General features: G+C 41.6%; 1 long non-coding RNA gene across 1 annotated transcript; it reads left to right on the forward strand.

The window, feature by feature from the left end:
- Positions 1 to 1982: 1982 nt before the first annotated feature.
- Positions 1983 to 10528, forward strand: LOC135425057 (uncharacterized). The gene is made up of 2 exons (XR_010435457.1): positions 1983 to 2921; positions 10315 to 10528. It is a non-coding gene; the product is annotated as an uncharacterized LOC135425057 (long non-coding RNA).
- The last annotated feature ends 462 nt before the right edge of the window (positions 10529 to 10990 follow it).

The raw sequence follows: 10990 nt of genomic DNA on the forward strand, positions 1-10990 counted from the left end.
ACAAGTTGGTGTTACTGAAGGGCCTGGAGATGAGAGTTTCACAAACTTTTAGAAGAATTTAAGATTCTGCTTCCAAATCTGTTAGTTCACCAAGAAAGAAAACAAAGGCCAGATTCTGATCTTAGTGATGTCATTGTAAATATGGATAATAACACTAATTTCAACTAATTCTAAAGGTGATGATCTTTCATCATTAAAACTAGTGTTAAAACACCATGTGATTCAGTGGAGGTGGGAAATCACCTGACCAATACACAACTGCAATGCATTTTCAAATGCCAGTGTATTAGACAGTACTGCTGTGTACTTGTGTGCATCCCAGTCAGTAATTTTAACCCTAATGAGATATCCACTAGTTGCAGCTAAATCTAATGCATGCTTTATAGTGAGGTTGTGCTTTTGCAATCATTAGAGTAGTGTGAAAAATAAATCAATTCACCTCATTCTCATATACCTGTTGACACACAGGACAATAGAACTGGAAAGGAAATTCCAGGGCCACAGATTTTAACTCTGCTTGGTTGTGGGCACCAGTTCAAGTGCCTTCATGAAAGGGAACATCAGAGTAGTACACAGCATTTGAGATAAATTCTCACCAGGGACTTGTAAAATGTTTTAATTCATCCTTGTCTCCTTTAGCCTCTAGTTCATATGACTTCTGCAAATACTGGTAGAAAACAAATCAGATCACTGATTTGGAGTCAGCTTTCAGTTGACTGTGAAATTAAATGTAAACTGTACACAGATATTTTGGGTAAATTTGTGGCATATGAGAATAATTAGCTTTCTGTCAATATTTCTACTTCAAAAGTACTTAAAAGATGGGTAGATGAAACCTTGTTACTGAAATTACAATTCACTGAAAATAACATATCTCTATCATCATCACGATATTAAGACTTGATCATATCTTGCATTTAAAATTATCAAATAACAATTATTCAGATCATCATGACTAGGCTTTGCAAACGAAGATTTGGGAAAGGCTCTATCCACATTTGTTACAAGCATGCTGGTGGCTAATAAGGTCAATACGAGATATACATGTCCAATTGCAAAAGGCACAGCAGAAAGACTCCTTAGGTGGTATATTCTGCAAGGCACGATTCTTTCTGCATTGTCTTTTCTCCTCGAGAGTGATCCTGCGCGCGTTCTCAAAGGAAGCAGCAGCGTTATAGATGGTGTGTCTCCAGGCCTCCCAATTTGAGGCCAGAGTAGACCAGTTATGGTGATCAATATGGCCAAGGTTGAGATGTTGTTTCAGGGAGTCCTTGTATCTTTTCTTCGGGGCTCCTTTCATGCAGCAGCCAGTGGCAAGTTCACCACAGAGCAAGATCGTAGGGAGGCGGTGGTCCTTCATCTTTGAGACGTGTCCTGCCCAACGCAGCTGTGTTCTCAGCAACATGGCCTCAATACTTGTGACTGCTGCTTGCTCTAGAACAGATGTATTGGTCACATAATCTGACCAGTGGATGTTTAGGATTGTTCAGAGGCAGTGTTGATGGAAGCGTTCTAAGAGATGTAAGTGGTAGTGGTAGATGACCCATGATTCGGAACCATATAAGAGAGTAGACAGCACTATGGCTCTGCAAACACTGATCTTTGTACTTTTCTTCAGGTGTTTATTTTGCCAAACTCTTTTATGAAGCTTTCTGAAAGCACTATAGGCCTTTGCTAACCTGTTGTCTATCTCTCCGTCAATCTTACCGTCCGAGGAGATGAGGCTACCTAGGTAATTAAACTGCTGGACTGATTTGAGCTCTGATTGGCCAATGGTGATATGAGGATGATGGAAGACTTCCTGAGGTGCAGGTTGATAGAGAACTTGTGTCTTCTTTAAGCTGACTTCCAGCCCAAAGAGCTCAGCAGTGTCTGCAAAGCAGGATGTTAAACGCTGCAGAGCAGCTTCTATGTGGGCGACAAGGGCAGCGTCATCGGCATAAAGCAGCTCCTGGACAAGATGATTTAAGTTCTTGGTGTGGGCCTTCAGTTGCCTTAGGTTGAATAGGCTTCCATCAGTACGGTATCAAATGTACATACCGTCCTGGTCATCGAGGTCTGCCGTGGCCCTTTGGAGCATCATGCTGAAAAAGACTGTGAATAGAGTTGGTGCAAGAACGCAGCCTTGTTTCACACCACTGGTTATTAGAAAGGCCTCAGAAAGTGCATCACCATATCTGACTTGGCCGCACTGATCCTCATGAAGTGAGATGATCATTTTAAGGAACTTGGGGGGACATCCTAAACGTTCCAAAATCTGCCATAGACCTTTTCTGCTCACAGTATCAAAAGCCTTGGTGAGATCAACAAAGGTTACACAGAGACCTTTATTCTGTTCCCTACACTCCTCTTGCAGTTATTCAGATGCTACCATCAATAAAGCTTCTTGAATAATCTATAATCAGCGAAGCTGGTAACACCAGTAATAACCTATGAACCTAAGACAAAACACGTGTGTACATAAATAACCAAGCTGTAACTTTGGCTTAGTAAACATTACTAAGTTGCATGGTAGCAGGACATTTGATAGTGGGCAAAGATGGCAAGCTACTTTCTTAAGGACAGTCAGTGATGTGTTGAGATGTGAGCCAAGAGGATGCCATTCAGGTACCCACTCATAAGAGATCCTCCCTGGCCAGCAACTCCTGCACCACCTGTCAGACAGGCTGGGGTGCACTATCCATCCCTGTGTGTGTGTGCAGAGGACTCAACATTGCACATGCAGCACGTCCAGTCACCCTGCACACAGGGAGTCACTGCTCATGCTCCATGGCCTGACTAGGGTCCTGAGCACTGTGCAAGGCTCTGCAAACAAGTGATCAGAAGTACTGCTCCAGCACAGCCTGGCAGTGCTGGTCATATTGGGAATCAAATTATTCAATTCCCTGCTCAACTGAATTAGTAGAAGTGGATGGTAAGTGGTAAGTACACATGGAGACCTCCAACACATTTGCATTGGGATACAGCTGAGTGTAAACCTGAAGAACCACTGGACTGACTCAGTATCATTGCAGTGGAAAATCATTGATTAAATAGATTGTGTTTCAAAGCCCAGAACTGAAAGTCTTTCAAAATTCTGAGTTGTTTTTGACTAGTCCCATCAATTTATTCTTGTCCTACAGGAAAGTGATATGCAGCCAGGCTGTTACAGGCCAAATGATGCCAAAGGATTTCAGCACTGTTCCCATCACACTCACTAGGGCTGAAGAAACCCTTGAATAACCCATGGCCACGCATAGTCTCATCCTCCCACAAGACCTGCTGGGCTCGCTGTGTACTCAGCCACCAGTTGTGACATGGGGCTGTGACTCACATCGTGCAGGGAGGTGATGGAGAGTTTTGACTTAGAAAGACTAGACCAGTCTCTCTGCTCTTGGGACTTTCTCCAGTCAGCAGGAAATGGCTGCTCTGCCATGACTTCTCTGGCATTCCTGATGCCAGGAATCAGTCTGATGCAGAAACACAGGATAACCGGAAAACCAGGTTGGTCAGGGATTCACCCAGCTGGTCAGGGACTCAGCCTCTCTTCCCATGAGAGATGAATGAATCTGTACCATGAGTTGGGCAGTGTCAAAGTGCATGGGAATATAGAGCTGCAGAGTCTCACCAGCCTAACTCACAATCATGGGCTCCCCATCATCCAATAAGGCATCTGGCTTTAAAACTCCCTGTCACCTTACCTCTTATTGTATCAACAGTTATCTATTTTGAAAGTGTTTGTGTCTTTCTTCTTGGGATTCAAAAAGTGTCACCTCCTTGTGCAAAACAAGGCAAAGGGGATAAAAATAGTGGAGCGAGAAGCAGCTAGGGAAGGCACAGTATGTCCTTTCTCTGGTGGGCTCCAGACTACTCTTTGGAGAAGAGACAGGGCTAGGAACAGTAAAAAGAGATGTTTGGAATTTCTATGATGTTTATCCTTCTTAGTAATAAAACTTAACAAGGGTTTACAACAATTGTCCTCAGAAAGATTTACAGTTTCCACACATTTCTGTTTTATTTTGTGACTAGTGGTGGGTGTTGTCAGCTTCAAAACTTGCACTAATAAATATTACAGCCATAGGTCTCTCTGATAGTATCATGTTTCTGTGTGTTTCCGTTCCCTTGCATCTCCCTGTAGCATGTGACATTACCCAGGTGTACCAGCTGGCTGCCTACAGCTCCTCTGACCTCATCCTGGGAAAGCATCTGTAGAAAGTATCCTGGGAGATGGCCCTCCAGACTTTGCTCTTGAATTTTGCCATCATTACTAATGCCAGTACAACTCCAGTGACAGCAGCAGGGGCAACTGCTGGCAGTGGGAGTCTGGACTGCCATAGTGTGTCCTGGTTCATGTGAGGTGACACAAGAACAGGATGACTGAAGATCTATTTACAGAAGCTTTCCCCCAGCACTGCGGAGGCACCTGTGGCCACAACCAGGCTACCTTGCAGGGAAGGAAAAAAATGTAGGGTGGAGGTTCTGGAAGGCTGATCTGCATGCTCAGGACTGGTTGGCTTCAGGAAGGAATGTCTATATGTTGCATGCACTAGCTGTGGTGCAAGCCCTGAAGCCTCGCCCATGGGGAAAAGATGTCCCCAAAGTGCTTGGGAGAGGAAGCCAAATGCCTGAGTATGGCCCCAGACTCTCATCTGTGCAGCCTGATGGGATATAAATTTTTTCTCTATCAGCAGATGACCTGAGCTTGGCTTTCCTGAGCTCTTGAGTGGTGTGAGCAGTCACACACCCTGCTAGGTCCCCCATGGCAGCAAGCTGCTTTCAAACCAGAAACCTCTGCAAACCATGGCCACCCTTCTCAACATCTGCCTAGTCTCTGTCATTGGTTTTATTGTCCTATGCACTTCCTCATGCATGGAAATTGCTCCAGCTTTTCTGCTTTTTTTCCCTTTTTAAACAGGTACCAAAGTGAGAGAGTATCTATGTTCCCCACAGTTCATCCCAGGGATTGAAATGAAAGTTGAGATTTCTCTAACTTTTTACAGTCCCTGTGTTTTCTCAGTGCATGGGAATCATGTTTTGAAAGCAATGTGTATCATGGCCCTGGCTATTTACATTCATTGCCTAGTTATTTTTATCTGTGTCTGAATTTGCGGGCTAATTACACAGGCACACACACACACACAGAGAAACCACTTTGGCCCATTCCCAGAGATAAAGTAACCTAAAGCATGCATTACCAGCAAACACTCAAAGGTTTGTTCTACTATTTATCTGATAGATCTTTAAAATAAAATGGTTTAATATGCTTTCAAATGAAAACATGGAACCACCATAACTAGGATTTCCGTGCTGAAGGCAAGCAAATTACAACACATCAAAGTCCTTCCTAGCATAAGTCATACTACCTCTAGGTGCCCACCTGAAGCTTCAGAAACCACAGCCATCTTCTTCATGGACATGGACACACCATGTGGCATTTCTTACCCCAAAGTGTCAATCCTCTCCCCGTGCCACGGTCCTGCCACTCTCGCCCACTGGTTACATTTAAATTTTGCTGCTTTTTTGATTGCATCATTGATAGAGCACCTGGGCAGTCCCAGGAGGAAGGTCCATCCATCATTGCATTGGGAACATGCTAAGAGCTTCCCTGTCTCCAGTGGTCTGAGCCATGGAAATTGAAATGGTGAAAATGGTGAAAAATATGCCAAGAAGAAGACAGTGTGAATTTTTTAAAGTCAAAACTTAGATAAGAATAAGTCATGATGATTAAGCCTCATAGAAACAACTAGTGATTTTGAGTGTCTGTGATTCTACGAGGGCATTTGTACCATGGAATAAAAAGACATCAATAGTTATGCAAGTAACTCCCTTTTGGAGTGTAATATCATATATACACCTATACATTCACATTTATATGTTAGCTGTGACAGGATTAGATACTCCAGCCACAGACTAGCCTATTTTGATCATAATGCAGTAAGTGTATGCATGTATAAAATATTAATATAGCAATATTTTTATCTTTCTGTGCCAAAAAGCTTACCATTGCTCTATCTCTGGATGCTATCTTCTTCAATTTCAAAGGGTGTATCCTCCATGATTTTATCTGGCATCAGCCAAGCAGCAGAGCCCATTTCCTTGTCTCACCTGCCCTTCCCCCAGGGTCAGAGCAGGCCTGCTGTGATGGCAGCAAGGGCTCACACATCCCCCTCTACCTGGTTTTGCCTTCAGCTTTCTTTTTACTGGAAGTAAAAAGAATCTTTGCCTCATGGAATCAAACAGCTCCTGGTTTCATCCAGCTCTCCAGCTTGTTCTGGCACAACCAAAATGCTCCTGGCAGTCACTGCTGCAAGAAGAGCACAGCAGAAGGGAGAGGGTACTGGGAAAACACCACCCTAACTGCAATGGCTCTGGTAGTCAGGTAATCCCTTGGGAAAGGGATATAAGATATAGTGATAAAACCATCTCCATGGTGTCTATGCTGTAACACCACGAATGCAAAGCCATACTCATGATGAACGCAAGTTCAGAGGCACCCTTGGAGGATTTGGGTGTAGGAATCTTGAGAAGAGCAAAGGAAAGATTCCTCCCAAAGTTTAATTTGTAGAATTTAATTTTTAACCCTTAAAACCTGATTCCCAATATTAGGAAATTTCAGGACGACTCAATCTCCTGACAGTTCTGTGACCCTTTGAAAACATTTTTGTGGTCAGGGTTTGCTTTCACATCTAAAATTAACTTCAAAGCAACTTTTCCCCTTTTCTAAAGAACTCAAGCTTTGGGTTCATAAATAAATAAAAGATGGCAAGGTAAAGGAGACCAGATCTTAGCACTTCCCAAAGAAAATTAGATTAAGAAGTATTTATGAGCCACGGACTTGAAGCCTTCCCTTGATCTGTGTGTGCACAAAAATGAAAAATGGCATATTTAGCCGCGAAGATCCTTTTTAGTTGGATTCTTTTAAAAGATTCTTTTAAAATGGTAAGCCCTTCTGAGAAGGCAGACTCCACCTTTCCCATCCCAAGTCAGACTTAATGTACTGCTGGCATTTAATGCACAGTGCCAGGGACTAGGGACGTATGTTTTCGTCTTTTAGTGATAGTTATCTGTATAAATGATGATTATTTGTATAAGTGATACTTATCTGTATAAATTCTGTACTTCCCAGCTATGACATCTGAGATTTGAAAAAATAATGATGGAGACATGACAAACTATGCCCCTCCCATTTTCCCTGGCATGCAGTGATACACACAAACATTTTGAGTCACGAAATAATGAAAATTTTCGTGTAAAGATGGCACTGAAATACACAATGTAATTTGAGCCAGTGGACTGTGGTACCAGGATGTATGAATTACAGTGTTCAAAAAAAAAAGGAAAGCAAATTTTTTTTCTTATTTATGATACCACAAAAGTCCTTTAAAAAGCTGGACTTTAATTCCAGTGATGAGCTAAACCTGAATAATGAACCAAACCAGGACATCATCTAAATGACAAGGCTCCTGTCCTTCAGAGGTGCTTTTTGACCCTGTCAGATATATTGGAAATAATCCTGTGGCCTGTTTGTTGGAGCTGCTTTCTCAGGACAGTCTGAGAAACTGTCTTGCCTCTAGACAAGAAAGTCCCCATGGACAAGATGCACATGCAAGCTAATGAAAAGAAAAGGCTGGAAGGGACTTGGAAGGCCCACTCAACATATCCATGTTGTCCTTGAGACACATTTATTCAATTGGTCTATAAGATATTTAACAACAGGATTGATTAATTCAGCCTATTATCCACTATAATGCCTGTTTCCTTTTCTGAACTGCTCCCAACCAATTTTTATCCATTTTGTGCTTGTGCTTGACTATGGCTACCTAAATCTAACGCTTCGCATGTGTTCCCATTTAATTTTTTTTTTTTTACGCCTATTTCTTCAGCTGTTCCAGAGCAATTTGAATTTGAACCTATCCTCCAATCTGACAGCAATCTCTGCTGTATCATAGAATTTGTAGCTGTAGTAAGCATACTTTCTATTTCATCACCCAGCTCCCTAAAAGGGAAAAAAAAATCATCATGTTTGAACCTGTCAGGAGTGAGTTTTGTATTTAGATATCTTTTGAATTTAGTGTCGAAACACTAAACTCTTCTCTGGGTATGGTATCCAGTCAGTTACGCACCTATCTTATGGTATTTCTCTGTAGGTTGCTTATGTAAACCAGGTGCTAAAAACCAAACACCCAGTGAAGTCTGAAGCATCCTGACTTCATGCACTGACATTTCACTGTCCCTTCTTTAAAGGCCCCACAACACTTACATAATGCTTAATGTTATGTAAGAGTTGGTACGTCTCAGTATGAAAAGGTGAAATCTTGATTTCTATTATGTTTAAGTGGATTTTCTTTTTTTCTGCAAAACCATAACCCAGAAACATTATTGAAAGGCCAGAGTAAGGTAACAAATGTTAATTTTGTGGTATGGTATGTTATATGTTGGAAGTGAAAGCCATAAATCACAAGCTTTTCAATGTGACACATAATGATTGCTCTTAGATACTGGCCTGCTTTATTTACAAGACTTTAAAAATTACATTGTGAATACTCATATGATCATAATAAAATGATTGCCTGAAGAAGTGTGAATTCCATTTAGCCTTTTCAAAGAAGCGCTCAGTGGGCTTTGTACTGCGTGGGCACGACCTTGGAAAAGGCCTATGATTTGACTATGAAAACATGGCTTAGTTCCAGTGTTAACAACATAGCTCTGTTAAAATAACTGGTGGGGGCAACAACCTATAATTTTTGTAACATCATTGAAAAAAGTGTTTTCCTTAAGCAGTGCTAATTGTGTACAGCACAATTTTTTTGTACACATTAATAATATTGGTTTGATTAGCTATTTTTAACAAAAAGCATGAAAAAGCATCTCTGGATGCTTCTTTCAGTGAAGGGTGAAAACACTCAGGTCCCACATTAGCAGTGTTCTGTTCTTGATTCTACTATTTCTTCATTTTGTTTTTTTTTTTATGTGAATCTCAACAGAGCAATTTGAGCCATATCAGTCATATATTATCAGATGGTAAAAAAAAAAGGTTGATGCAGAGGAAAATATGACACCATGCACTCTGAATTATAACCTGGTGGAATAGAAATTGTTCCTCTGACCCTCTTCTAACTCGGCCTGATTACAGAGCAGTCTAACTCTGAATACCTTAATAGTAATTTCTTATTGTCACCAGAGTGAATATGGCCCAGGGAATAATGTATTTGCCATCAATTCACACTGTCTAATACCTTTCCTTCGTTTCGAAAGCTGATGTGTATGGTGAGACTGACTATCTTCCTAGGCTATATCCTCTAACTTATGTCATCACGGACGTCAATGAAAAGAAGAATGTGAAATGCAACCATTTCAGCTGAATTGTGAGCTCTATGACTGCATGAGGTGGAGGGCTCTTGACATGTATGCATGCTTTCTGCAAACACCACAGAAGAGGTGTTTTTGTATCAACTCCAAAGGATTTGGGTGAGGGCAAGTGCCTTTTTCATTTTTTCATTCTGTTAGCCCTGATACAATCCTGCTACCCGAAACCCCAACAGGAAATATTTCAACACAGAGAGAGTCTTCAGTGATTAAACTGTCATGAAATACAGATGAAGTTGGTGGGGTTGATTGGCTCTCACTGTGCCTTGACGCAGCTGTGGCTTGGATGAGCAGAACTGGTTATGAGTCAATCTGACAAGGATGGGATCGCGCCAGAGGTCAGGGGAACCAGCGAGTTAGAAGAGCACAGACAGTTATTTTCTCTTTCAGGTTTTATTTTTTCTAAACTCGCGATTTGTGACACTGAGTGAAGAAGGTGACTCCACCACAGTCTCCTTCATCACACACTGTTGTTACATGATGCAGTGCTGCTGAGGCCCAGCACCTTCAACCCTCACCCTCAGCAGGGCCAATGTGGGCACCCGAAGGAGCTTTTTGCAAGAGACAGTCAAGCCTGGGGAGTCACCCTGGTTTCCCAGGTTACTTGTGCAGACAGGTCAGGACTTCATTTTAAGGGGTTCCTATATGGCTACATTACTGGAGCAACTGCAAATCAGGGAAAATGTTGATAAAGGTGATGAGTGTCATTCCATATGTCAGCTCTGACCCATTTTCTTCTTTGCACTTTTTTTTATCCATCCTGAAGGAACTGTGTCTCAGCCACATCCCATAGTTTCCTTCCCTCTGTAATAGCAAAGAGGCTTCAACTGCTGACTCTGAGACATGACATGCTGTTGAAAAGTGAGGGAACTGTACTATAGAACTAAATTTTTGATCCAGTTCACTAAAATGCTTGATTTGTTGACCAGCAAATGTGACCAGTTCATGAAATGTGGTTTTTTTCCATAGGGGGCCCAATGTGCAAGAAGGTACTGGTAGCTTCTTCTTTTATAAGGGTTTGAAAGGATCTGGAAAGACTGTTGGATACTGCTGTGAAGAGAATACTTTGAACACAAACACACGCATTACAGCAAAGGTTAAAGAAACTTCAAAATTCTGAACTAATAAAGTAAAACTAGAATGATGTGCATATCAATAAAGGCAAGGAAACTATGCCCATGTGGCTTGGCTTAATGGTCTTTCTGTGCTTTGGGAGAACCCTTAAACTGGAATGAATTCACTCTCTGATTGGGCTTTGCTAGAGTTTAGACAGAAACTCATCTAACTGAGATATGCTGACCTAGACTGATGCCGCTTAAATTGAATATAAGCTGTAACTTTCAAAAATCATGTTAGCAGATTAAACAGTTACAATTGAAAGGGCACTAGGCTGTAAATTAGCTACTGCAGTAGAAGGCTGTGAGTTTAGGAACCTGACTGGGAACACCCATTCCTGTAGTATATGTATTTGGCAATAAGCCTCTATTAAGGGACCAAAGAAAACAACACAGCTGTGACTGATCAAGTGGAAGAGAAGTAATACAAAACACCCATCAGTTTTGTTGTTTCTAGAATATCCTGGAGGGATTAAAGACATAAAAAGTAGGCAAGAGAGTCTGAATCTTGGCCTTTCAGTAAATAGTCA

This window comes from Pseudopipra pipra, chromosome 1, assembly GCF_036250125.1.
Source record: "Pseudopipra pipra isolate bDixPip1 chromosome 1, bDixPip1.hap1, whole genome shotgun sequence".
In the NCBI taxonomy this organism is placed as follows: domain Eukaryota; kingdom Metazoa; phylum Chordata; class Aves; order Passeriformes; family Pipridae; genus Pseudopipra; species Pseudopipra pipra.